Below are 24,806 nucleotides of genomic sequence, written 5' to 3'. Positions count from 1 at the left end.
CCAGGCCACTGGCATCTCCACGGCTTGGGGTAGGGGTGTTAGGCGGCTGGAGTTTGCTAACCCTACCCCTCTCCGAACCCAGGTATCTTTCTCCCGCCTTAGTTCTCCTCCGTCCAGTGATTCGCCAGGTTGGACTACCAGGCCCTGTTGGTGACCCCATCTGACCCAAAGTGAGTAGTTGCCATAAGGTATCATATTCTAGCCATGGTGTGGGCTGCAGGCCCCTCGGAGATGCTGGCGTCACCGTGGGCTGGTCCTTGCCAAAAAAAAAAAACAAAAAAAACCCCACAAAAAAACCCCCAAACAAATGAAAAAACCCTTTTTGAGCCACAGAAATCAACCCAAGATGATGAGCATTGATGCTACCGCCCCAAATACACTTTGTCTCCTGAAGGCAACTGACTCCCGAGACAAACAGCCCCTGCACCCCACAATCATTCTGGTCCATCTGCCAAGACCCCTAGCTTGGCCTTGAACCCACTGGGGCTGTTCGGTGGAAGGCCTACCCCTGTAGTGGTGCCGGGCCACCGGACCCCGGCTGCCTGTTTCTGGTCATGTCCTGCACACACTCCCAGAGGCCTTACCCCACGCGGGGAGGCCCAGTCCCTACTGGCCAGGGTCCGAGTCAGTTACAAGGCCGTCTGTTGGGATGGGCGGAGAGGGCCCGGGCCGGCAGGGGCTGCACGGGAGTCACCGAGTCATCGAGAGTGGCTCCCGAGGCCCACGGAGCTTTCCAGACCGGTGCAGAGGACTCCAGGCTGGCTCAGCGGATGCCCCTGCACCCCAGGCCCGGGGAAGTGGGGAAGAAGCGGCGCCAGAAGCCCGCGCCATGAGGGACAGGACCCGAGGAGGGCCCGGGGCTGCACGTGGCGACGATGAGGTGCTGCAGGTGCTCCGGCCTCGGCGCCGTCCGGGCCAGGCTCTGGCCTGTCCCCGCTGGGCGGACACCCCAGCCGGGCGTGGGTGCACCCTGGCCCCAGAGCCGCGGGGAGGCCCGGCGGTCAGGAGGGAGCCGCACGGACCTCGAACAGCCCTTGAGTCGCAGACTGAGAGGAGGCCTTGGCTCCCGGGGTCTCCCGGCGTCTCCTGGGGTCTCCCGGGGACGTGCTCACTGTCACCAGCTGCTGCTGGTTCGCCTCCTTGAGCATCAGGGCGGGATCCCGGCCCAGGCGGCAGCCCCTCCCGTGCAGGTTCACGCGCGCTCCGTGTTCAGAGCATTTGAGACATCTTCGAGTGGTGTGACTTCTCTGGCAAAGGCGATCTCAAGCCCAGGAAGTGGCCAGCGGAGCTCGTGTTGCTCTCTCTTCTTGGAAAACCCCCGTTCTTCATAATTCAAAAAGAGTCATGTACCACAATGTTCATTGCAGCTGTATTTACAATAGCCAGGACATGGAAGCAACCTAAGTGTCCATCGACAGATGAATGGATAAAGAAGATGTGGCACATATATACAATGGAATATTACTCAGCCATAAAAAGAGAAAAAATTGAGTTACTTGTAGTGAGGTGAATGGACCTAGAGTCTGTCATACAGAGTGAAGTGAGTCAGAAAAAGAAAAACATATACTGTATGCTAACACATATATATGGAATCTAAAAAAAAAAAAAAAAGGGTTCTGAAGAACCTAGGGGCAGGACAGGAATAAAGATGCAGACGCAGAGAATGGACTTGAGGACACGGGGAGGGGGAAGGGTAAGCTGGGAAGAAGTGAGAGAGTGGCATGGACACATATACACTACCACATGTAAAATAGATAGCTAGTGGGAAGCAGCCACATAGCACAGGGAGATCAGCTCGGTGCTTTGTGACCACCTAGAGGAGTGGGATAGGGAGGGTGGGAGGGAGACACAAGAGGGAGGGGATATGGGGATATATGTATACATATAGCTGATTCACTTTGTTATACAGCAGAAACTAACACACCATTGTAAAGCAATTATACTCCAATAAAGAGGTTAAAAAAAAAAAAAAAGCAACCCGGTTCTTATGTGCGCATGGGAGGGGTGTGGGCAGGAGCGTGCCAGGGCATCTCGCCCTCCTGAGTTTCTCCAGTTGTGTAAGGCAATGACAGGATGAGGGATACAGCCATAGCTCTCGATTCATTCTGTTTATCTGTGTAAAAATACAAATTTGAAGTCCATGGACTATTTTATTCTTTTGAGGAAAAGAGACATGTCTATTGTTTTTGGAGAATATTTTAGGCCACGCAACAAGGCTGAACGTTACAGAATCTAGCCTTTTGTGAAGAGATCAGACTTATGGTGTTTTTTTTTAAAAAATCTTTGCCAGCTTCATATTCTAATTGCTCAGACATTTTCATACAGGATTAGGGCTGTTTCATTTTGGAATGGAAAATGATATACACCCTCCCCCAATTGTTTCCCTGAACCTTCATCATAACATATTATTTACGACATGGGTGGGAAATGAATTCCATCCTCTTTCAAAAAGTTCGGAATGCTTTAGGATAAAATGTCAAGGATGGAGCTATTCCTTCTGGAAGAAAATCTGGAAGAATATTAAGAATTTAGCCAATTCTTTTTCCTGAATTCGTTTTTCATAAATTCAAGTATAATTTGAATTGTAAAAATATGAGTAATATACCAAATGAGTTAAAAATCAAACAAAACATTGGGAAAGTATTTGACACAAATTGAATAGCGCAAGTGTGAATTTTCTCAAAATGGAAAAACTCACAAACATTGAAATTTTGCTTTAATCTTGCATCTACTTCTTTGTAAAATAGTAAATCACATAATTGGATCCAGTAGTCGGTTTTTTCCCCCAGTATCAGATGTTGTTTTAGATGATTAAACTCAGATGAACTAAGACCTGGAGGGCTTTATTTACCATCGCCGGGTTAGTTAGTGGCCATTTAGAGTGACCTCAAAAGCGTGGCTATGTGGTGTCATTGCCATCTGAGCTTTGTAACTGTGCCTGCACCCAACTGCAAGGGATACTTTTTTGTGTCCACTTGGCTGGGCTAAGGGATGCCCAGAAAGATAGCTGGCAAAACGTTATTTCTAGGGGTGTCTGTGAGGGTGTCTCTGGGAGAGATTAGCATTTGAATCAGTAGACTGAGAAATGCAGATGGGCACCGTCCAGTTGTTAAGGGCCTGAACAGAACACCAAGGCGAGGAAGGGTGAATTCACACTCTCTGCTTGAGCTGGGACGTCCATCTCCTTCTGCCCTTGGATGTCAGTTCTCCTGGTTCTCAGGCCCTTGGAGTTGGACTGAGTTACATCGTGGGCTTTCCTGGGTCTCCAGCTTACAGACAGCAGGTCGTGGGACCTCTTGGCCTCTGTAGCCGCATGAGCCACTTCCCGTAATAACTCTTCTCTTGCGTGTATATCTGTACAGAACTGTTGGGTCTCTTTCTCTGGAGAATCTGACGAATACATTGACAGCCCTCTCCTGCTTATGGTCTTGTCATCATCCCTTGTGCAGATGAGGACCCTCTCCTTGCCCCTTCTTTTACAATACAGCGACAGTGAGGCCCAACTGCAGTTTAAGAGGGTCTGTGTGAATGAATGTATGGGGCCAGGACGACTGGAAAATATCAGAATGCTGGCTGTGGGTACTGGCTAGATATGAGAAAGGCGGGGGGGACAATTGAAAAACTTGAGAACATGGAAAAGAAATGCGGGAGTTCATAATTTTGACCATACATAGCCTCGTACTGTTGACTTAAGTGGCAAGTCATGTGTGAAGTGTAAAATTTCTCAGGAAGGAAAAAGCTGGAGATAATCATTTTTGTTTGTTCTCGGAAAAGTCAAAAATGTGACCGAATGAGGAAGATTAATTACAATATTTTTCAACCCACTCTTAATTGAAAATGACGGCTCCTTGCTATGGTAGGGTGAGCTATCCATTTAATAAATTGGAGGATTAGGGCAGCTTGCTTTCAGTGTGGTATTCCTAGCTAACAAATTAGGAGATTCTGAACATGTTAACACTTGAACTTTATCCTCATGAATCTTCAGATAGTTGCCAAATGTTACTAAGAACTTACAAATGAATAAAGAATTCTCAGCTTGTTGTCTTGAAAAATTTTATGTTAATGAATAGACACAGCTCAGAATGTCTATTAACAGCATACAGACACTGCCAAGTGCTTTTCTTGAAAATGCCATCATTTACAAAAGTTTAATACTTTAATAAGAAAATGCCATGTTAAATCTTCATCCACATCCACAGATCTATTAGCACTAGCAAGGCAATGAAGAAATGCAGCAAGTAAGAGTTGCAAGATTTTTCTTCTTTTCGTTCTCTGGGAAAACTTTATGAAAAATACATTAAAAATAAAATGTAATACATCCGTGCGGCACTTTTTAGTAACCCCCTGTTTGTATTATATTACATCACTTAATCCTTATGACAGCACCGTATGTTTTGGAGGGCGAGAGTTTATACCGTTTCACAAGTGAGGAAATGTGGATTCAAAAGCTTAAATGACCTGATTCAGGGCATACAGGCAGTTAAGTGAAAATTCAGGGTCTGACATCAAGGTTTTTATAGATCCTGGCTCAGCATCCTCTCCATAACACTATGGTGATGCTTTTCCACTTGTAACCATAAACTCTATTTATTTCTTTTTACAAAATATTCATAGTGTTGGAATGCCCATCGCTGCTGGGGATATAGACCTTGTGAAACCATAAACCAGGTGCATTATTTTGTTATCCCTCTCTGTGCTCCAGGCAGTAATCAATCACTGTGGATTAGTAGTAATGCTGATCTCACCTGGGATGTTTTTTACAGTACTGTGAGTCTGTGAAGAAACTGAAATGGTAAAAAAAAAAAAAAAAAAAAAAAAATGTTACAGTCCGGTAAGGTTTTATTTCAACTACAAGGCTGCTGTAAAAATTGCACTTTGTTTTCCGGTGCTTCCCTTTCCTAGGAATGAGCAACTTATGTGCATTCAGTTTTTGTAGGAGTGACTGCTTCCCTTCGAAAACAGCCCAGTCTTTTCATGTTAGCACTCAGTTTGGGGACTGGTGTTAACTCTTTGGCTGGCAGCACGCCAAGACAAGGAAAACAAGGGCTCCCTGGGCTGAAGGTGTAGGGGGGTCTGCCGCATGTGGGTCTGGGCAAGCCTCATGCTAGGCAAGGCCAAGTTTACCTTCTAATCACACCATAAACTAAAATACGATCAGCCAGAGGAATAGGGTTCTCCCAAGGCCTTCAAACTGTTACCTGACACACGGTCTGGATGTCTGACATTCTGCCCTGTTGGTAATTTGTTCTAGCTAACGAAGTTGAGTTGCTAGCAGCATCCATGCCCTTGGTGATTTGGCCCGAGGCAGGGCGTCGCCTCTTTATTATTTTCTGATGTGACTCATCAGGGAGGGGAAGAAACACTTTGCCTCTGTCCTCCTAGCTTTGATAACTGGCCTTTGGAATAAACTAACAGCGGGTAGATTAACATGAGAAAAGGTACCGACATTTATTCATTTTTAATATTAAATACGTGGGGAAAGCACAGGGGGGAAAAAAAGTGAATATCCAAAAAAGAATTGCGATTTGAGAGCATATATACCGTCTATTATGGGAAGGAAGAGGGGCCGTTTAGTCACTTAGGGGAGAGTAAATGATTTTTAGGCAGGATGAACGGGCTTGTTCTTGCCGGGAGGGAATTTTTGACAACCGAGTTCCTCTTGGGGATCTGTTTCTAGGCAGAGGAGGGGAGTTCAGAGAAAGACTCGCCCAGCACTGGCGGTTTTTCACGTGCCTTTGGCTCAAAATAATCAATATACCTGAGGGGCATATTTTGGGGTGGCGTGTCCTGAACACTCATGACAGGGATTCGCACACTCTTTGCACTCAGTTCGGCCTCCTGGGATGCTCAGGGGGAAAGTTGTGTCTTCACATCTGGCAGCTCAGAGACAGGGTGGTACGACTGGAGGGTAAGAGGCACTATTGGCAAATTGGTTCTTAAAATATTTTTAGGAACTGACATTATACCAGCATGTAGGACTCGTTTCTGATGTCGAGTGTTAGGATACGCTAGAACGTATTTTAGAGGAAGCTGTTTCCTGATACTGATACTGTTTCCTGATACTACTTTTAGTGGGGCTCCTATCCTTCTTAAGATCTCTTTTTATTTTTCTGATTATAAACTGAATATATGCTTTTTATAGAGTACTTGAAAAATACAGGTAAGTATAACAAAGAAAACAAAAATCACCCATTAATTCCACACAAAAAACGTTCACTGTTAATGTTTTCGAAGTATTGTGTTTATTACTTTTGAAACATATATGTATATGTAATATTTCAGACGTACCATATAAAGAGATTTTAGATTTTGCTTCTTATTAAACAACTTCACTAAGATATGATGTATATACTGTAGTATCCACCCATTGTAAATGTACAACACAATTAAGAGTAAGTGTGTAAACTTGTGCAACCATCACAACTGCTCATTTGCAGTTAATTCTTTTCCCCACTGCCACTCAATCTAGGCAACCACCGATGTGCTCTCAGTCTTTACAAATTTGCCTTTTCTGGACATTTCAGATAAATGGACTCACACAATATATAGCCTTTCGCGTCTGGCTTCATGCATTTGGCGTAGGTTTTTGCTGTAGTGTGTTGCAGCAGGTATCGATAGCTCGTTCGTTTTAATCGCAGAATAATAGTCCATGGTATGAATCTGCCACCTTTTGTTTATCATTCACCTGCTTTCGGTTATTATGAATATCGTTGCCATGAACACCCACACACACGGTTGCATTTCTATTGGGTAAAATCCTAGAAGTTGAACTGTTGGGCTGTAGAGTACATTTATGTTTAGCTTTTTAAGAAATTCCCAGACTGTTTTCCAAACTGGCTGTGCCATTTCACATCCCCAAAGGCAACATGTGAGGGTTCAAGTTTGTGCCTATCCTTGCTAACACTTGTCGTCGTCTGTCTTATTGACAGTAGCCATCCTCGAGTGTACTGGTTCTCACTGGGGTTTTAATTTGGATTTCCTTAGTGACGAGTACATGCAGCAGCTTTTCATGTGCTCACTAACTGTTTGTGTAGCTTCCACACTGAGATGTTTGTTCACATCTTTTGCCCATTTGAAAAAGTGAATTGTCTTCTTACTATTGAGTTATGAGTTCTTTATTCTGAATGCAATTCCTATTATCAGGTATATGATTTGCAAGAGTTTTTCCCCAGTTTCTGGCTTGGCTTTTCTTTTTTTTTTTTTTTTTTTTTTACGGTACGCGGGCCTCTCACTGTTGTGGCCTCTCCCGCTGTGGAGCATAGGCTCCGGACAAGCAGGCTCAGCGGCCATGGCTCACGGGCCCAGCCGCACCACGGCATGTGGGATCTTCCCGGAACGGGGCACGAACCCGTGTCCCCTGCATCGGCAGGTGGACTCTCAACCACTGCGCCACCGGGGAAGCCCCGGCTTTTTTTTTTTTTTTTTTTTTTACTGCAACAGTTTTTAATTTTGATGAAGTACAATTTATTAATTTTTTCTTTTATGTGTTATGCTTTTGATGTTGTATTTGAGAGCTTTTTGCCCACCCCAGGATCACTACAATTATCTCTTTTGTTTTCTTGTAGAAGTTTGATAGTTTTACCTCTTATAGTTAGATGTATAATCCAGCTTGAATTAATTTTTATGTTTGGTGTATGATAAGGGTTTCAGTTTTTTGTTTTTTTTGTGTGTGGCTATTCAGTTGTCCCAGCACCATTTGTTGAAGCGCCTGGGCATATTTGTCAAAATTCGATTGACCATGAATGTAAAGGTTTATTTGGGGACTTTCAGTTCTGTTCCATGGATCTGTGTGCCTGTCCTTATGCCAGGACCACCCTGTCTTCTTTACTTGTTTACTTGTCTTGATGACTTTACAGTCATCGTGGAATTGGGCAGTGTAAGTCCTCCAACTGTGTTGTTCTTTTTCAGAATTGTTTTGGCTGCTTTAGGTCCTTTGCATTATAAGAACATACACTTAGGATCAGCTTGTGAATTTCTACCACAAAGCCTGCTTTGATTTCGAGAGGGATTTCATTGAATTTACGTATTTATTTTATCAGAGCATTTTCCCATGCTTCTGTAATTCTGATACTTCTGGCTGGCATAGTTATGGAGGCATTTCTGGGAGGAAGAAGGGAGTTGGGCTAGATTACCTTTCAGTTTCCCTTTTCATCTTCGAATTCACTCAGTTTTTGCTACATGTATTTGCAAGAGATATATGGATCTTTACAATGGAGAAACTGGTGACTATGAACTCGTCAGTTGTTAGGATCTTACAGAGTTCTCCTTGGCAGGTCCTAGGGTCACCTGGAGGAGAATGGGTGGCCGAGGCAGTCCTGGAGGCTGGCGATCACGTTGATGTGTCCTTCAGTACCGGCGTGATCACTCCTTAATGCCACCAACAGTGTAGGTTACCAAAGATAACTCTCAAGATGACACAGAGATGTGCCATATTACTCAGCGGGCCAGACAGCAATTGTTGTCAGGAAGGCATCTGCCAGAATTGAGGGGAAAGAACATCCCTGCCATTTCCTGATATCAAGATCTGTGGGAGGCATCGCCCAGCCCAGCGCTGATGGGATCCACGCACGCAGCACAGGAACGGCCCTCTGGCTTCTCCCAGATCAAATGGTCCACGGTAGGGTTTACAGTCCTCATTGCTGATGTTATAAGGTTAGAGGCAGTGACCTTGGGAGAGTTTACACTCAATTGAATTTTTATTGTTTCATGAAATGGGCCTTGTTTTCTGCCAGTCGACAAAGCAGCGGGCATCCTGGTGTATAATGGACGTGGATAGACTATTACTGTTTGTTACAGCCGTTTAACTGCCGGGCAGTCTTATTAGTGGGGATTTCAGAACCACAGGACTCTTGCCAGCCTCAGGGCTAATTCTTTATCCAAGTCAGCGTTAACGCTGTTACATATAACAGGTTATGACTGCTTCAGAAGGAGAGGAAAGTTCAGCGTCCCTGAGGTTTAAAACATACCAGAAAGGAAAGGAGCTGAGAGAACCAAGATCTGAGCAGTCGGGAAGTTCGGGGCAGCCGTGTCTGAGATGTAAGCCAAGCAATCAGATGTTCCAGGACGCAGTGGCCCAGCCAACCTAGAAGGTAAAAGAAACATTATTGAAGAAATCAGCTGAATGACAGAGGAGAAGCACAATGACTAAGACAAAAATCATCATTCGTTTAGGGATGGAAAAATGATCGATCATTTTCCCTGCATGTTATGAAAAAAATACAAACCATCCTAAATCCCTCCAATTCCCAATTACCTATCCAAATTGAGCAGAAGTCCTATTGAAGCTTATATGAAAGAGCAGGTTATAAAAGGGATCATAGCTTGGCTTCGGAAGGCCAAGAAAACGTCCTCATTATACTGGTGTGGTGTGATCTGACAGTGATGCCGCATTCAGGATCATGGCCGATTAATGCAGAGATGTCCGGGAGAAGGGGAGAGTCCCAGGCCGCCGTGAATACAGGAAACAGGGAACAAGAAACCCTTCTCAGAGGTGACATGTGGCATCGAATAATACTGTGGGTGAAGAAGTTTTGTAGTGGGAATAGACTGCAGGGGTGTGTGTGTGTGTGTGTGTGTGTGTGTGTGTGTGTGTGTGTGAGAGAGAGAGAGAGAGGGATCTCCAGTTAGTCTTTTTTTTTTTTTTTTTTTTTTTTTGGGGTACGCGGGCCTCTCACTGTTGTGGCCTCTCCCGTTGCGGAGCACAGGCTCCGGACGCACAGGCTCAGAGGCCATGGCTCACGGGCCCAGCCACTCCGCGGCATGTGGGATCTTCCCAGACCGGGGCACGAACCCGTATCCCCTGCATTGGCAGGCGGACTCTCAACCACTGCGCCACCAGGGAAGCCCTCCAGTTATTCTTTGTGCTTATATCTAAGTCAGGTGGTGCTATTTCTCCTTGCTCTACTTTTTGCTTCTTCCATAGCACTTATCACCTTCAAGTATGTTACTATTTACTTATTTATTATGTTTGTTGTCTGTCTCTTCCCCATTAGAATGTAGAGGGCAGGAGTCCTGCTTTGTTTTATTCACTGATGTATCCCAAGCACCCAGAACAGCGCCTGGCGCATGGCACCCAATACATAATTGACTGAATGAATAAAGACCCGAAAGGGAAGGAAAGGAGGATTCTTAGCCAAATAGGGAAGTAAAGAGTTATAACTTCTTACTGCGGGAAGGAAGATGGTGGCACAGAAGGAGACTGGAAGTTGTTCCAGATCTCTGCTCAATCTGGGTCTCGTCTGCTTCAGTCCAGAGAGAAGCATCTCCCTCAACAGTGGGTTTTAATGGTCCAGCTGCAACAGCACAGACAGAGAACAAGTCCTGTGCAATCCCATAATTTGACGAGCAGTCCTCTGTTGTTTGTTTCAGAAGTAATGTACCCATCCATTAGAATATGTTGCCAATACTCAGTCACAATGTTAACTTGAAGCATAGTATTTGTCCTTATTTTCAAACCACTCCATTTTAAAGAAGTTCAGTTTGCCAGGTCTATATTTAAAATCCATAGGCTTTAACTAATTTAAGCAAAGGTACAAAAAGTGACAAGTGCGAAATAAGTTTACCTACCAAAAGGGGATGTTCCTGGCAAGCTCTAACAGTACAAGTGGGTTTGTTAATAATAGATTCATTTTACTGAGAAACTAAGCATCAGAGAAGCCTAATTTCCTGAGTCACACAGTTACTAATTGGTTACAATCGGTGTTTTTTCCGAAGAAGTTTGAATCACGGGAGCAGTGTTCAAATCCCATTGAATGTGCAAATGAAAGGGGCCTTGAGGACACCTGATGTAACTTCCTCCGTTTACAAATTAAGACACAAGCTCAGTGTATTAGTCTGGGGTCTATAGAATAGAACAAATAGGATATATATATATATATAATATATTTCTTATGATAATTTATTATATGTTTATTATAACAAATAATTTGATATTTATTTTCATAGACTATAACCTATTTATTATTATATAAACTTATTCTTATTATATATGCATATTTATTTATTTATTATATAAATATAATATATTATTTATTTATTATAAATAATAAATTTATTATAAATTATTATATTATTAAATTAAATTACTATATTATTATAAATTTTATATTTATATATTGTTATAGTTATATATTTATACATAAGGAAAGCTGGAGACAGATGGTATAGCTCCAGTCCAAGTCCAAAGGCCTGAGAACCAGAAGAGCTGGTGATGTAAGTTCCAGGTCCAGTGTGAGTCCTGAGGCAGGAGAGGACCGATGTCCCATCTCAGAATCTGTCCGCCAGAGAGCGTGGATTCTCCCTTTCCTCAGCCTTTTTGTTCGGTCCAGACCCCCAGTGGATTGGATCAGCCCCACTCATGTTGGGAGGGGCAGTCTGCTTTATTGAGTCTCATTCAAATCTAATTTCATCGAGAAAAACACCCTCATAGCCACACCCAGTATATTGTTTAGTCAAATATCTGGGTGCCCTGTGACCCAGTCAGGTTGACACAGAAAATTATTCATCACACTCTGGGAGGGGATTTGTGCACAGCCTCCACTGTGAGTCAGGCCAGAGCTGCCAGGACCCTGACATGGACGGAATTCCCAGTTTCCTGTGCTTCCCTCTTCACATCCTTACACCTTCAGATCAACGCACATTTCCTACATAATTCCATAAATTCCTAATAATTCTCATACATCTAATTAGTTCTCATTTATGCATATTAAAATCATTAATTTCTAACAAATTTCTTCAATGCCTTGTATATAATTTTCCTCAACTGCTTAGCAGGAAGCTATTTAATCTACATATTTAGAGGAATACTGTCACTACAAGTTAGATTTTTTTCCCCATAGAAGTAATTGGTTCATTACTGAAATTAAGGTTCCTTATCATTTCACTGTCCCTCTGTGGATATGATGGGAAGATGGTACAGGTGTTATGGAGGGTGTTTGGCCTGAGACAGTTTAGAAAGGGGCGATGAAATATTTTCTTGATTGAGACGAGGCACAAAATAGGATGTTTTCTGTTGCTTTCATCTTGTTTTCCCTCATGAGAAAGGAATTTTTTTGATCTTTCCATTAGTATAACTTAAGTAAATCATCTCCATAAAGATATTAAAAATACCTGCTGAGTGTTCTAGAAATCAGAAGAATCAGAGTAGTACATCAAAGCAGATTGGAAAAATGGGCACAATTTGTGCCACTAGACAGCTTGTGTGAAAGGGGAGAAGGTGGGCAGAAGAAGGTCGCCCACTGTGACAAAATGGAGTTTATCGATCCTTCATTGAGGACTGCTCTGGGCCAGAGACCGTACAGGAGGCATTTGGCCTGAGGCTGGGAAATGCGCTGTGAACTTGCCGGAGTCACATGAGTCCCAGGAGGCTGAAAACATCTCCCGGGGTTTCCTGCCGCCGCTCATTCTGGGAACCACCGTTTCGGCTGAGCAAACGAAAGGTGGTAAGTATCACCTGGATGTTTGTTACACATTCAGATTCCTGGCCCTGCTCTCTTGACATTCTGGTTCAGTAGGTTTGGAAAGAAGTCCAGGAGTTGGTGTTTTCTGTTTGTTTATTTGTTTTTGTTTTTTTAATTTTTTATTGGAGTGCTGTTGATTTACAGTGTTGTGTTAGTTTCAGGTGTACAGCAAAGTGAGTCAGTTATACATATACATATATCATCAACTCCTTTTCTTTTTTTTTAGATTCTTTTCCCATAGAGGTCATTACAGAGTATTGAGTAGAGTTCCATGTGCTGTATAGTAGGTCACTGTTAGTTATCTATTTTATACGTCAGTCCCAATCTCCCAATTAAAGAACCCCAAGTGTTGCTAAGGCAGGTCGACAGTGAACTTCCTTTGTGAAACAGTGCCCTGTGCTCTGCCCTCATCTCGGGTCTCAGCTACCCCAGGCTTCTGGGAGCTGCATCCACCACTGCCCTTCACCTGTTTCCAGAGCGCAGAGATACATAAAGAAGTGTATCAGTGAATCCACCCTGGCTTTTGGGAAAGTGAGGAAATATTAGGACACATGCAGACTCAGGATTTAAAGAGGCCCCCCCCGCCCCGCCGCAACATGGGGTTGTTCCCTTACTTTGTTTCTTGAGTCTCTTTTCTGCCAATCAGGTCCAGGCCTCTTGGGGTGTTTATGGGGCTCTGTGGTCCTTCTGTGTTGTAGTTCACCCTTCACAGAGTTGCAGCCTCCGGCTCCTCTCCAGATCGCACTGTGAGTTTCCCAACTCCTTCAAGCCCTCCTCCAAATCGTGGTCAAGAAGAGGGGGCTTTATTCATCCTGCAGGGCTGTAACTTTGCACCCTCTGCCAACGTCTGTCCCCAGCCCCCTGCTCCTGGGAACTGCCATTCTACCGTCTGTGTCTACGCATTCGGCTTCTGTAGGTTCTGCCTAGAAGTGAGATCACGCGGTGTTTGTCTTTCTGTGTCTGGCTTATTTCACTCAGCATAATCCCTCCAGGTTCATCCATGTTGCTGCAAAGGTACAGCATGGTGATCGTAGTTAATAATACTGCATTGTATACTGGAAAGTCACGAAGAGCTGCTAAGATCTCACCTGCTCTCACCACACACACACACACACACACACACACACACACTGGTAACTAGATATGTGAGGAGACGAACATATTTATTAGCGTAACTATAGTAATCATTTCACTGTGTGTATTGAGACATCATGTTATATAACTTAAATAGATAGACTTTTCATTAAAAAATTTAAAAAGTGAACAAAAAGAAGGGGTGCTCTATTCACCCCTTTTCATGCTTCTGACAGCCAGGCCTATCCCCCATCAGGGCCCTGCTGTCCGGGCCACATCCCCCAGACCAGATCCACCTTCCCATGACCCCTGAGTGTTGACTGTACAGGCACTTGCGCTCCTTTCCCATCTCTCCATCTGATGAGTGGTAACTGTGGCTGAAGGTCTTTGTCTCCCCTTCACGAGCTCTGGAATCTGCTCAGCCAGCTCCTCGCTGACTTTATTTCTTGCATCTCCATGTTGCCCTGTCTCTTTCCAGTCCCAGCTATTTTCTTTCCCTCTCTTGCCCCTTTCTGCCTGTGTCAAAACCTATTACACATTCAATATTCTTGACCCTTAACTTCACATGGTTCTTCTGTATAACCATAAAGAATTACTCCTGCCTATTCTCAAAGAATAGATTCGGCTACCTTTAAAAAGTGACTTTTCTGTTGCCCATGTGTATTAATCTGCCAGAATTTTGCTCTTCCAAGCGAGTGTGTGGCTACTATTTCTTCTATGATTCTAGTCGTCCAGATTTTGTCACTGGGCAAGTTTAGCTTGCAAATCCCGAGTCCTAACTTCTAGCTCAAAAATCCCAAACTGCGAAGAAATTCTCCTTACTGAGTTTGCATTTTTAACTTTGAAAACACATCTTCCTTATAATAATTTCAAAAATGAAGAAGATTTTAAAAAATAAAAGGCTATTCTTTCTTTTCTCATTCCGCACCCCAGATGGGATCATGTTTAGAAGTTTCTTGTATCCTTCCAGACATCTTTTATGCATATCGAAGCATGTCAGTTTATAGATATTTGCAAACATTGGTTTTTCTAGAGCATATGTTTTACCTAATTTTGATTGAAATCGTCATCCTTAACTTTTATATAGCTCAGGCTTCTGGCAGAGTGAACTCTTAACAGAAGGTACGAATTATTGTTATTATTGTAATTTTTACATGAAGAAATGTGTTGCCACACGTGTAAGATTGCTGAAATCAAAAGGATTAAAAACTAGTTAAGGAAGGTTCTTCCACACTGGCGGTTCTCAACCTTGGCTGCACATTGGGATCCCCTGGGAGCCTTGAACATCACCAGCTCCTTTGCCTCCCCTTCAGCGATCCTGACTCCATCGGTCTGTCGTGTGGCCGGGATTTCAGGAGTTTTCCGCGCGTGCCCAGGTGAGTCTGTTGTGCAGCCAAGACTGAGAACCGCTGTTCCAAACACAGATTAAGGACCATCACCATTAAAATACAAACATAGCTGGGAGCAGCCCCTTGGAGACCGACTCCCTTTCTTAATTAAAGGTTTCTGATTTTCACTTGACTCCCATGAGTGTGTGGTTTTCTTAGAACGCGAACAAGCAAACGCCCCGCCAGAAGCAACAGCCCTGCTACCCAGACAGTCTTTCCAAAGGTGTCACGTTGGTTGGTGATGGGGGCAGGGCTGGCCCTGATCTGAGCCTTTTCTGCTTCTCTGGGCTGTGGCAGGACCAGGTGTGGTGCCGCCCCCTTTCCGGGAGCCTTAAACTGAAGGTGACGCAGGGGCTGAGCCTGGGTGGAGAGGTGCCAGGAGGACACAGGGAGTGACTCATCTGTTAGGGTCAGAGGTCAACAGGGTGCAGATTAGGAAGTGGTGGGTAAGGAAAAGGAGAGAGGCGTAAGCATGGGTTTGGGAGAGGAGGTCGCTGGGACGATGCTTATGTATCTCCAGGGGTCCCAGCCTCACGTGGTGCCACTTCCACGTGCCAAGTCAAGACCTAGCCAGAGGCGTCTGCTCGGACGGGCCGTGTTAGGATCCGGCCCTGCCACTCTCTTCTCCCAGATGGGTATTGGCGGGCTCAGGGGAGGCGACCTGAGCTAATTGCCTGGCAGGCGTGACTCCCATCAGCCTCCACCAAGGAGGCAGGTAGGCAAGGAGGGATCCCCAGTTCCCTCCTATAGGGCACCCCTCTTAGGGGTGACGGTCACTCTCCTCTTTTCCCCAGAGGCAGCACAAATGCAGCTAATTGTACCTTCAGCCAGAATGTTTAAAGAGGCGGAGTTATACCCCCAGCAGGTTAGAGGTCGAGCTTTCTGCAAATGATCAAGCGTCTAGCTGTATGTCTATGACTGTTCATTTGGGGTTTGGGCCGAGAGGGTGAATGTGCTCCTTCCTGCGGACCACCTCCCCCAGAGCCCTCACACTGGGCAGAGGTATTTCAACTAATCATTCCTGAGTGGTTAGGAAAAAACAACTCTCTGTTCTTTCAAAGAGTCAGAACAGAGTAAGATAATGGCGATTCAAAGCTAGGATTTGGAAAAAAAAAAAAAAAAAGCTAGGATTTTTTTTTTAAAGTAGTTATGTATTCAGTATTTTATTTATTTATTTTTGGCTGTGTTGGGTCTTCGTTTCTGTGTGAGGGCTTTCTCTAGTTGTGGCAAGCGGGGACCACTCTTCATCGTGGTGTGCGGGCCTCTCACTATCACGGCCTCTCCTGTTGCAGAGCACAGGCTCCAGACGCGCAGGCTCAGTAGTTGTGGCACACGGGCATAGTTGCTCCACGGCATGTGGGATCCTCCCAGACCAGGGCTCGAACCTGTGTCCCCTGCCTTGGCAGGCAGATTCTCAACCACTGCGCCACCAGGGAAGCCCGAAAGCTAGGATTTTGTATGCAAACATTGGAGTGAATACTGTGTGTAGATAATTTATTTGAAATCCATTTTACAAATTAAGGCAATTATTTAAGAATTTTCATTGAAATTTGGTCTAAATGCTACAGAATGAAACAGTTATTTTCCAGCAGATTCTCAGGGAGGTGCCTGTGTGAGCCTGACCGAGAATCCCCCCGAGAGGCATAGAAAATTTACTCAACTTTGGTCATCGGGAAATGGTAGAACACCACCCTCCATCGTATAGGTTCTCTGAAATAGTTTGCTAGTGATGATAATTATAACTATAATATCATAAAATTTGGTGGTGGTTGGGGACCGGTCAGTTTGGCAAGAGGTCCTGCGGATGAAAAGGCATCTTCTTCCCTCATTTATAAGTGCCAGTTGGAAGACACAGATGGAGGTTGGCATGACTCCAGGTATAATTATAAGACTTGATTCCGTTACAGGCCTGACTGAAGGGAGAGGGTCAAGCTTGCCTGCAGTCCAGAGTCAAAGCAGTGAGTTCCCAGACGCTCAGATTCAATTATTTAGGGGAGACCTCTGCCAGCTCCGGTTCTGTTATTGCACCTTTGAGACTCCCTACCTACAGTGGATGCCTGCTGACGGTTACGGCTGATAAACCAAGTAGGAGATTCCTGCTCTGGGGGCAGCAACAGCTTCTGCTGAGACCCATTGCTGGCAGCAGCTCCGGCAGTGGGGACTCCAAGCTACAGCATAAAAGCCAGAGATTATCTGGCAGTGACTTAGCAGGGCTAAGAGCCACTCTAAAATCCAATTTTCTCTCTGTTTTGGACTGATTCAGAAGGCTCCAGGGATCAGGGTAAGTGCGATCCTAAGATGGTAGAGTCCTTGGGGAAAAAAATCTCTTTGGTGGGTAAAGCACTGACAAACAGAAGTGGAGATGACTGTTTAAATGTTACGTACTCTGCCGATATAGATTTGAAAATAAAAAGAGGATTAGAGCTCTCAGGATTAATACAGGATTAATCTAGTTCTTTCCTTAATACCAAAGACACAAATGTCCTGAAGGAGGAATTGATGCTCTCTTTAAAAAAAAGAGTTCATAATTCTATAGAATTAGAATTCTCATAAGGAGATCATCTTTTGTGAGCAAGATGATTTAGAAGAAATTCATTCCCTGATCAGCTTATGTTCATGATGAATGTAAATGTTGTTTTTTAAATTGCCATTGATGGCAACAAGGCAGCACTAATCGAAGGAGTGCTGAATTCTGGTCGATGAACAGTATCAGAGTTTGGGAAGTTAAGTTTCATGTTTACAGCTTCGAGATGCCAATGAAATACCAGCTTGGAAGTGTTCCTGGTTATTAACCTTTGGAGAAAGGGAGCTCATCAACATTTTATTAAACCTATTTTCTTTAATGTGGCCTTTTTATTTACTAATCATCGTTCAGCTATGCCGAACAAATTTCAGAGCGGTTTCCTCAGGCAGAAGTTTCAGAGTATTTTGTGACTATTTTTTTCTCCATCTCGACACGCAGTCTTCATTGATATTTAAGATGTTAATATCTATATATAGAGAAAAAAGAATGCCGTTCAACATCTCTATTATTTTTGGAATAAGCCTCTGGATGAAAAAGACGGTGGTATCAATTTAGGGACCATTCTTGACAAAGATTCTAACTACAAACGTTCAGGACCCCGAATCTGGAAACATGTTGCTGGTGATTTGAGGGGCAATAAAGGAGAGGAGATACATCTGCGGGGACAAACCCAGGAAAGCACTTCTGAGTGCAGTTAGATGAGACCACTGGCAATATAAATTACCGTTTATGATTGTGAACTTCGGAAACAGACAGACTTGGGTTCACATTCTGATGCTGCCTTTAAGACCCTGGGTAAGTTACGCAGCCTCACTAAGCCTCAGTTTCCTCATCCCTAAAATGGGGACGGTGAAAGTGCCAACATTACAGCATGGCTGTGAGGCTTAAATGATAATTCTTATGGCACATAGTACATTCTCAATAAATGTGTGCAACCCTTTTGGCTGCAGTTGGGGGTCAAAATGATGGCTCAAAGGAAGTAGGCACCAGATAGAAGAAGAACATCTGTTTTTGACAAGGACTAACTCTTACAGCCCTGGGTACTTTCATGACATTCTTAAGGAGGATTCAGGAAAAATATGCACCAGGTATACACTCTGTGAGCCTAAGAGGAAAATAAATTTTACTGACCAAAGAATAGCAGGGGGTCATTTAAGGATTGAGTCAAATTTGATTGCCGACAAATGCAACAATATGTCATAAAATAAAGTCTTACATCTGCATAATACTCTTGAACTTTTTTCTCTCTTGTGTTTTTGGCACTGGCTCTCCCTTGAGTTCCAGATGGGTTTTTTTGTTTTGTTTTGTAGTACGCGGGCCTCTCACTGTTGTGGCCTCTCCCGCTGCGGAGCACAGGCTCAGCGGCCATGGCTCACGGGCCCAGCCGCTCCGCGGCACAGGGGATCCTCCCGGACCGGGGCACGAACCCGTGTCCCCTGCGTCGGCAGGCGGACTCTCAACCACTGCGCCACCAGGGAAGCCCGAGTTCCAGATGTTTTGATTTGGGCTTTCACTAGGTAGATTAGAGGACTGTGCTGAAAGTTAGTGGTGGGGCTCGATGAGCATGGCTGGCGGAGAGAACGGTGTGAGGTGAAACACAGAGACATGATCTACTGAAGTTCACAACCTGTAAGTGGTAGAACAAGTGTGCAGGTCTTACCTTATGATGGGTGAGTGAATAAACGAATGGTAATTCTATGCACGATGCCTTCTTTCACTCCAGGATACCTTAGTAGCTCAGTATCAAGAATAATTTTGTGCAATGCCTAGTTAATTTGCAATCATAACTAATCAATCATTTCATTGATTCAGTTAGTATTTATTGAGATCCTACTAGGTACATTGTATTAGATAATGTCATTTAATAAATATGTCAAGACATATACATAGATTACAGTGGTGGCAACAACCCACCAAAGCTTCAGGCCATTTTAAAACAAGACATCATCACCTTTTTTATAAACCCATTGAAGATTTTTAGAATAACTACGAATTAAAGATTTTCGTTTTTGAAAATGGACTTAAAAATTTTTTTTTTCCTAACGGTGGAGAAGTGACCAAAGCTACAAAGGGATCATGGAACGGTGAATTCCTTTAGGAAAAAGGATGTAATTTATACATTTGATTGCCAAGATGTTTGTAAAACCAGCTGTAAAAATTGACACATTTTGTCTAGGGAACCAGGCAAGATTCCGTCATTGAACAATAAAACCGCTGTTGGAGGTTGCAGGATACCAGGGGCCGACACCGTGGAAAACTGAGGCCTGTGCATTGTAGGCTTGTGGATAACATGTTAATGTCTGGGAAAAACCCTTGATGTTGAGAACCCAGGATACAACAGCTCTCGGCATATGTGTTTCATTGACAGAGATGAAGGGAGAGTGCTGGATAATTTTTGTTCTTTTATTTTATTTTTCCTGAACTCACATAACACAGAAGTTTTGTTCGGTCCACAATTACTTGAGCTCTACAGGAATCACACGGTCTTCATTCTCCAGTAGAACCAGGGGTTTGCGGAGCGTAGGGATACAGCCCTGCGGCAGCTGAGGATGGGCAGTCGCCCCAGAGCAGTGTTCTGTATTACATTCAAAGACCTCTCAGCATCACTGGATCCCCTGAGTCTTCAGCCTGCACTTCTGCTGGGAGTGCTCGACTCCCACGTAGCAGGGGCCGTGGGAGCTGAGCGGCTGCCAAGGTCCCTGCATCCTGGGCTCGTTTTTGAGCATCCGTGCATCCCTCCCCGGAGCCTCTGAGAGCTCCTCTTTCCATCTCGCCATCTTGTCACCCTATTTGTTTGACAAGTTAGAAGCTAAGACAGAATGACTTCATTGTTCCTATACGTATGCAATTCACATTGTAGACACAGAATTTCTGCAGAGAGTTCTTTTTAAACTTTTAAATGTAGTTTTTAAAATTTATTTTTTGAAAGAACCGTATACGAATGCGGTTAAAAAATAACCAAGCAGTACCAGAGTATACACTATGCAGTGGAAACTAAGTCCCCTCCCCCCTTCCTCCCCAGCCCCCCCTTCCCAGAGGTCATTCCATACTCTTCCAGAGCAATGCTGTTGATCAACAAGCATGTATATCTGTTTTGTTTTTTTGTTTTTTGTTTTGCGGTACGCGGGCCTCTCACTGTTGTGGCCTCTCCCGTTGCGGAGCACAGGCTCCGGATGCGCAGGCTCAGCGGCCATGGCTCACGGGCCCAGCCGCTCCGCGGCATGTGGGATCTTCCCGGACCGGGACACGAACCCGTGTCCCCTGCATTGGCAGGCGGACTCTCAACCACTGCGCCACCAGGGAAGCCCCATGTATACCTGGTTTTTAAACACAAAATGGGGGTGTATGATATTCTGTATTCTGTACATTTTTCCAAAGAAGAGTGTCTCAGAAATCTTTCCAGATTGATATATGTAATTCTACTCTTCCAAATGTCAGTATAGAATTCCATTGGAGAGAGGTAACAGGATTTATTTATTCAGCTTCCTCCTGGACATTTCTGTTGTTTCCAGTTTTGTTTTGTTTTTTGCTATTATAACATATGATGCAACGAACATCCTTGTATCAGCATGATGTGTAAGATAAATGCCTAGATGCATCTGGGCATATATAAGATTGATTATGATGAACATTGCCAAACTGCCCTCTGTAAAAGTTGTACGAGTGTCTTTTCTTGCCAGCAATATATTAGAAAGGTTGTTTGCCCATACCTGCTGTAATGCACAAAGATTATAAAATGTTTTTATTTTTACCAATTTGCAAGTTGTTAGATTAAAAAGGTATCTTATTTGCATTTCATTAATCATTAGTGGGGCTGAGCATATTTACAAATGCTTAAAGGCAATCTGTATTTCTTTTCTCTCTGAAAATTGCCCATGTGTGTCTTAGTAGATGCCTGGTATTTTTCTTTCCGTTTTGCGTAAACACTTTTTAAATAGTAAAGACTTTAGCCTTTTCATGTGTGTGCAAAAACTTTCACAGTTTGTCACTTGTATTTTGACATTTAGGTAATATTGTTTGGCACAGTAAAAACTTGCTATTTTATGTAGTCAAATCACACAATTTTATCTTCATTACTTCCAGGTTTTGTTTCTTATTTGAAAGGCCTCTTGGTATATGGTTTAAGTGGTTATCAACAAAGATCTGGGTGAGCCTTCTGTCTTCTCAGTGCTCCTACAGCACCTCGAGCACGGGGTGTGAATCTCAAGGATTAACTGAAGTGACTTCTGTTTTACTCCAGATAAAACGGAGTCAATTTGACCCCTAAAGAGGGGCTCAGAATGCTGTCTCCCCTTGTCCCAGAGGCCTGCTCACCCCCTGTCCCTACCATCTGTGTCACTGAAGTCTGTATCGCCCCCCCCCCCCGCCCCCCCGCCAGAGGTTGACCCACCTTGTCCCAGAAGGGTACCCTCGTCCCTCACTTACTGGTCTCTGGACCAGAGAATCTGGCCTGGAACTCAAATAGAGGTTGTAGACAGGAACCCATCTAAGTCTTAGCACAATGTTGTACCTGTTTTCTTTTCTAAAGGTACTGAGTACACAACCAGAGGTTTATTATGTTACACGTATTCTGTTCTTCATCACCTCTTACCATTAAAAATTCTATTTACTTCTGGAGCCCAGGACATCTCTCTAAATTCATCACCGGGAAGTTTATTGCAGTATTGTGCAGTTTGGCCCCATGGTTAATTTTGCAGCATTCGAGAAAATCAGACAGACCTTATGGGACGTTTATAACATTCAAGGCTTCAAAGATGAGCAACGTGTACCTCTGCCATGGATGAGCTCACAGTTCCAAGGGAGAAGACATGGGGTGAAAGTTCACAGTACAAGTGGTTAGTGCAGCCATGGAGGGCTGTGCAACATTGAGGAAGGGGTTATACACAGGGTAGTCTTTCACCTGGGGCTTGCAGCAGGCATAAGAACCCTAATTCTCTACATACGCTCTATTTTTTGCAACGGATATTTCTTTGCACAAGGTAGCATTCCGCTTGTTTTGCTCAATAAAGGTAAACACTTGTTCAATAAAGGAACTACAGCAGTGAATGGTGACTATCAGGAATTATATCTCTAATTCCGAAAAATGTCTTAGTTTTTCTTTTTTCCTACTTTCTTCTTCCCATTATAAGTAACGTCAATACTCAGGCTCTTTGTTTAATCGCGATGTTAAACAAATTGGCCACCAGAGGGCACTGCATACTGACGGTGCCTCCATATTGGATGCTCAAATCTTCAAAGGCTCCAGAAGTGACTGTGTCACTCAGGTCTGTTGGCAACGGTTTCAGACCAAAAGATATGGCAGAAATTAAAAGAGGAGTGTGGTAAATCAACTATACTTTAATATAAAATGAAAATTAAATTTAAAAAAGCAAGGGAACTTTAAAAAAAAGGGGTCAGTGTGAATAAAGAAATTAGATAAATGGTATAGTAGAATTTCTCTTTAATTGTTCATAAAGATGAAACGTCTACTTGGTTATGAATGTAGCTTACATCAGTTAAGAGAAGGTAATATGATAACATCAGTGTCCTGTATAAATCAGCATGACTTCTAAATTCTCTTTGAAAATGTTTTTAGTTTCATTATGTGGTTTAATTCTCCATCTTAAACTAAAGATAAAGAACCAGTTCCTAATGTATTACATTCTTTTAGACATTGAGGTAGATATTATTGTTTGAATGGTGTCCAAATGTAGTTGTGCACAAATTCTTTTCCTGCCTGTTTACAGAGTTTTGTTTTGTTTTGTTTTGTTTTAGCTACATCACGTGGCTTGTGGGATCCCAGTTCCCCCAGCGGGGATCAAACCTGCGCCCCCTGCTGTGGATGTGCGGAGTTTTACCCACTGGACCTCCAGGGAAGTCCTACAAAGATACTGTAATGTATGTATTTCCCCTATGGATTTGAGGATTCCAAAACATTTTTCGAGTATGATTTTCTCCCCTCCATCTTTTCCTTAAAACTTTTTAAAGGTATCATGTTTGTAAGCCCATTTGCACGTGGTCGAACTTGGCAATATGGAGACCCTTTGTTACCATGGCTGGCACTTTAAGTCAATGCCTGGCATTTGTGAGCAAGCTGAACTGGCCCCATGAAATGGGCCCAAATCATGTAAACACTGTCAAGAACCTACCCCAAATTTCTCAGAAGGAGGAAGACATTCAAGTAGGTTGTTGTTTGCAGGAATCCCACATCCCCAAACCGTAATCTCTGTGTTCCGATGATTTCTTACTAATTTATCAGACATGTTTAATGACAGTTTGGAACAAAGTCCTGCCCTGATAGGTAGGTGTTGCGGAGAATCAGAAAGTGATAAGACATTCTCTCACGCCTTAATCCATGCCCCATTTAACTAGTACTTCTACTTAGGGTTATTGCTTGGCACAGTAAAATTGTAGTGGTGGAAATGAGATATGGCCTAACCCAGACTATCAAATATTACTGGGGAAACTTTTAAGGGAAATAATTATAATTTTGAAAACTATCAAATAGCAGCTATTCAGTGCTTTGAGATTTAGATGTAGGTTAAAGCCACTCTTTAGATTAAACCATGATTTTTCTTTTAAGCTTGGAAAGCAAATGAACGTTTGCCCCTTGGCTCTCTTTGCAGTGAGTGACCACCTGGGTACCTGGGGGTGATCCTGTAGCCATGCATCGTTCTGCAGATAGAATCCTCTGTACCACTAAATGTTTGGCCTCTTACATTTCATTTTGGATTGACGAGGCAACTGGAATAGGAGTTCCTTGGAACTGCTTTGTTATATGTTAGTAGTACCTTGGTACACACTGCTTTGGGAAGACTAATGACAGCCTTGGGGTGTCATACCTTGATGGTCTAAAGATTAGCTTCAAGTCATTAAATCTGTACAGTGATTTATTTAAAGTGATTATTGCTTGTAAATTATTGTTATTTTAAGAGGCGCTTTTCTCTCATTGCCTGGATCAACGACTTGTAATAAGCTCTGTATTGAAGAGTCATTGCTTCCTAATGACCTGTGTATCTTCAGGGCAGCCTGGATCTATTTTATCCTGGGGCAAGATGGGTGTGGTCTCTGATTGTCTGGCTAGAGTCTAAATAGCATCAACCCTAACACAGGAAGAGCTCAAGGATACTACTCCCCATTCCCCCCCCACCCCAGACGAGCAATTGTTCCCTCTTTTCTCAAGCATTTATGTGGCCTCCTCTAGGGAAGAGGCAACAAGTAGATCGTGGTTAAGACCCAGGCTCTAGAGCCAAACAAACCCGGGCCAGCCAGGAACAAACTTTGTGAGTTTAGGCAAACGGTTCAACTTCCCGGCCTCAGTTTCATCATTTGCAAATTGGGTGTAGGAACAGGTTACTGTGAAGATGAAGGGCCACTCTGTCT

This window comes from Phocoena sinus, chromosome 14 (genome assembly GCF_008692025.1).
Source record: "Phocoena sinus isolate mPhoSin1 chromosome 14, mPhoSin1.pri, whole genome shotgun sequence".
Taxonomy (NCBI): domain Eukaryota; kingdom Metazoa; phylum Chordata; class Mammalia; order Artiodactyla; family Phocoenidae; genus Phocoena; species Phocoena sinus.
Note: the sequence above shows the minus strand (reverse complement) of the source record.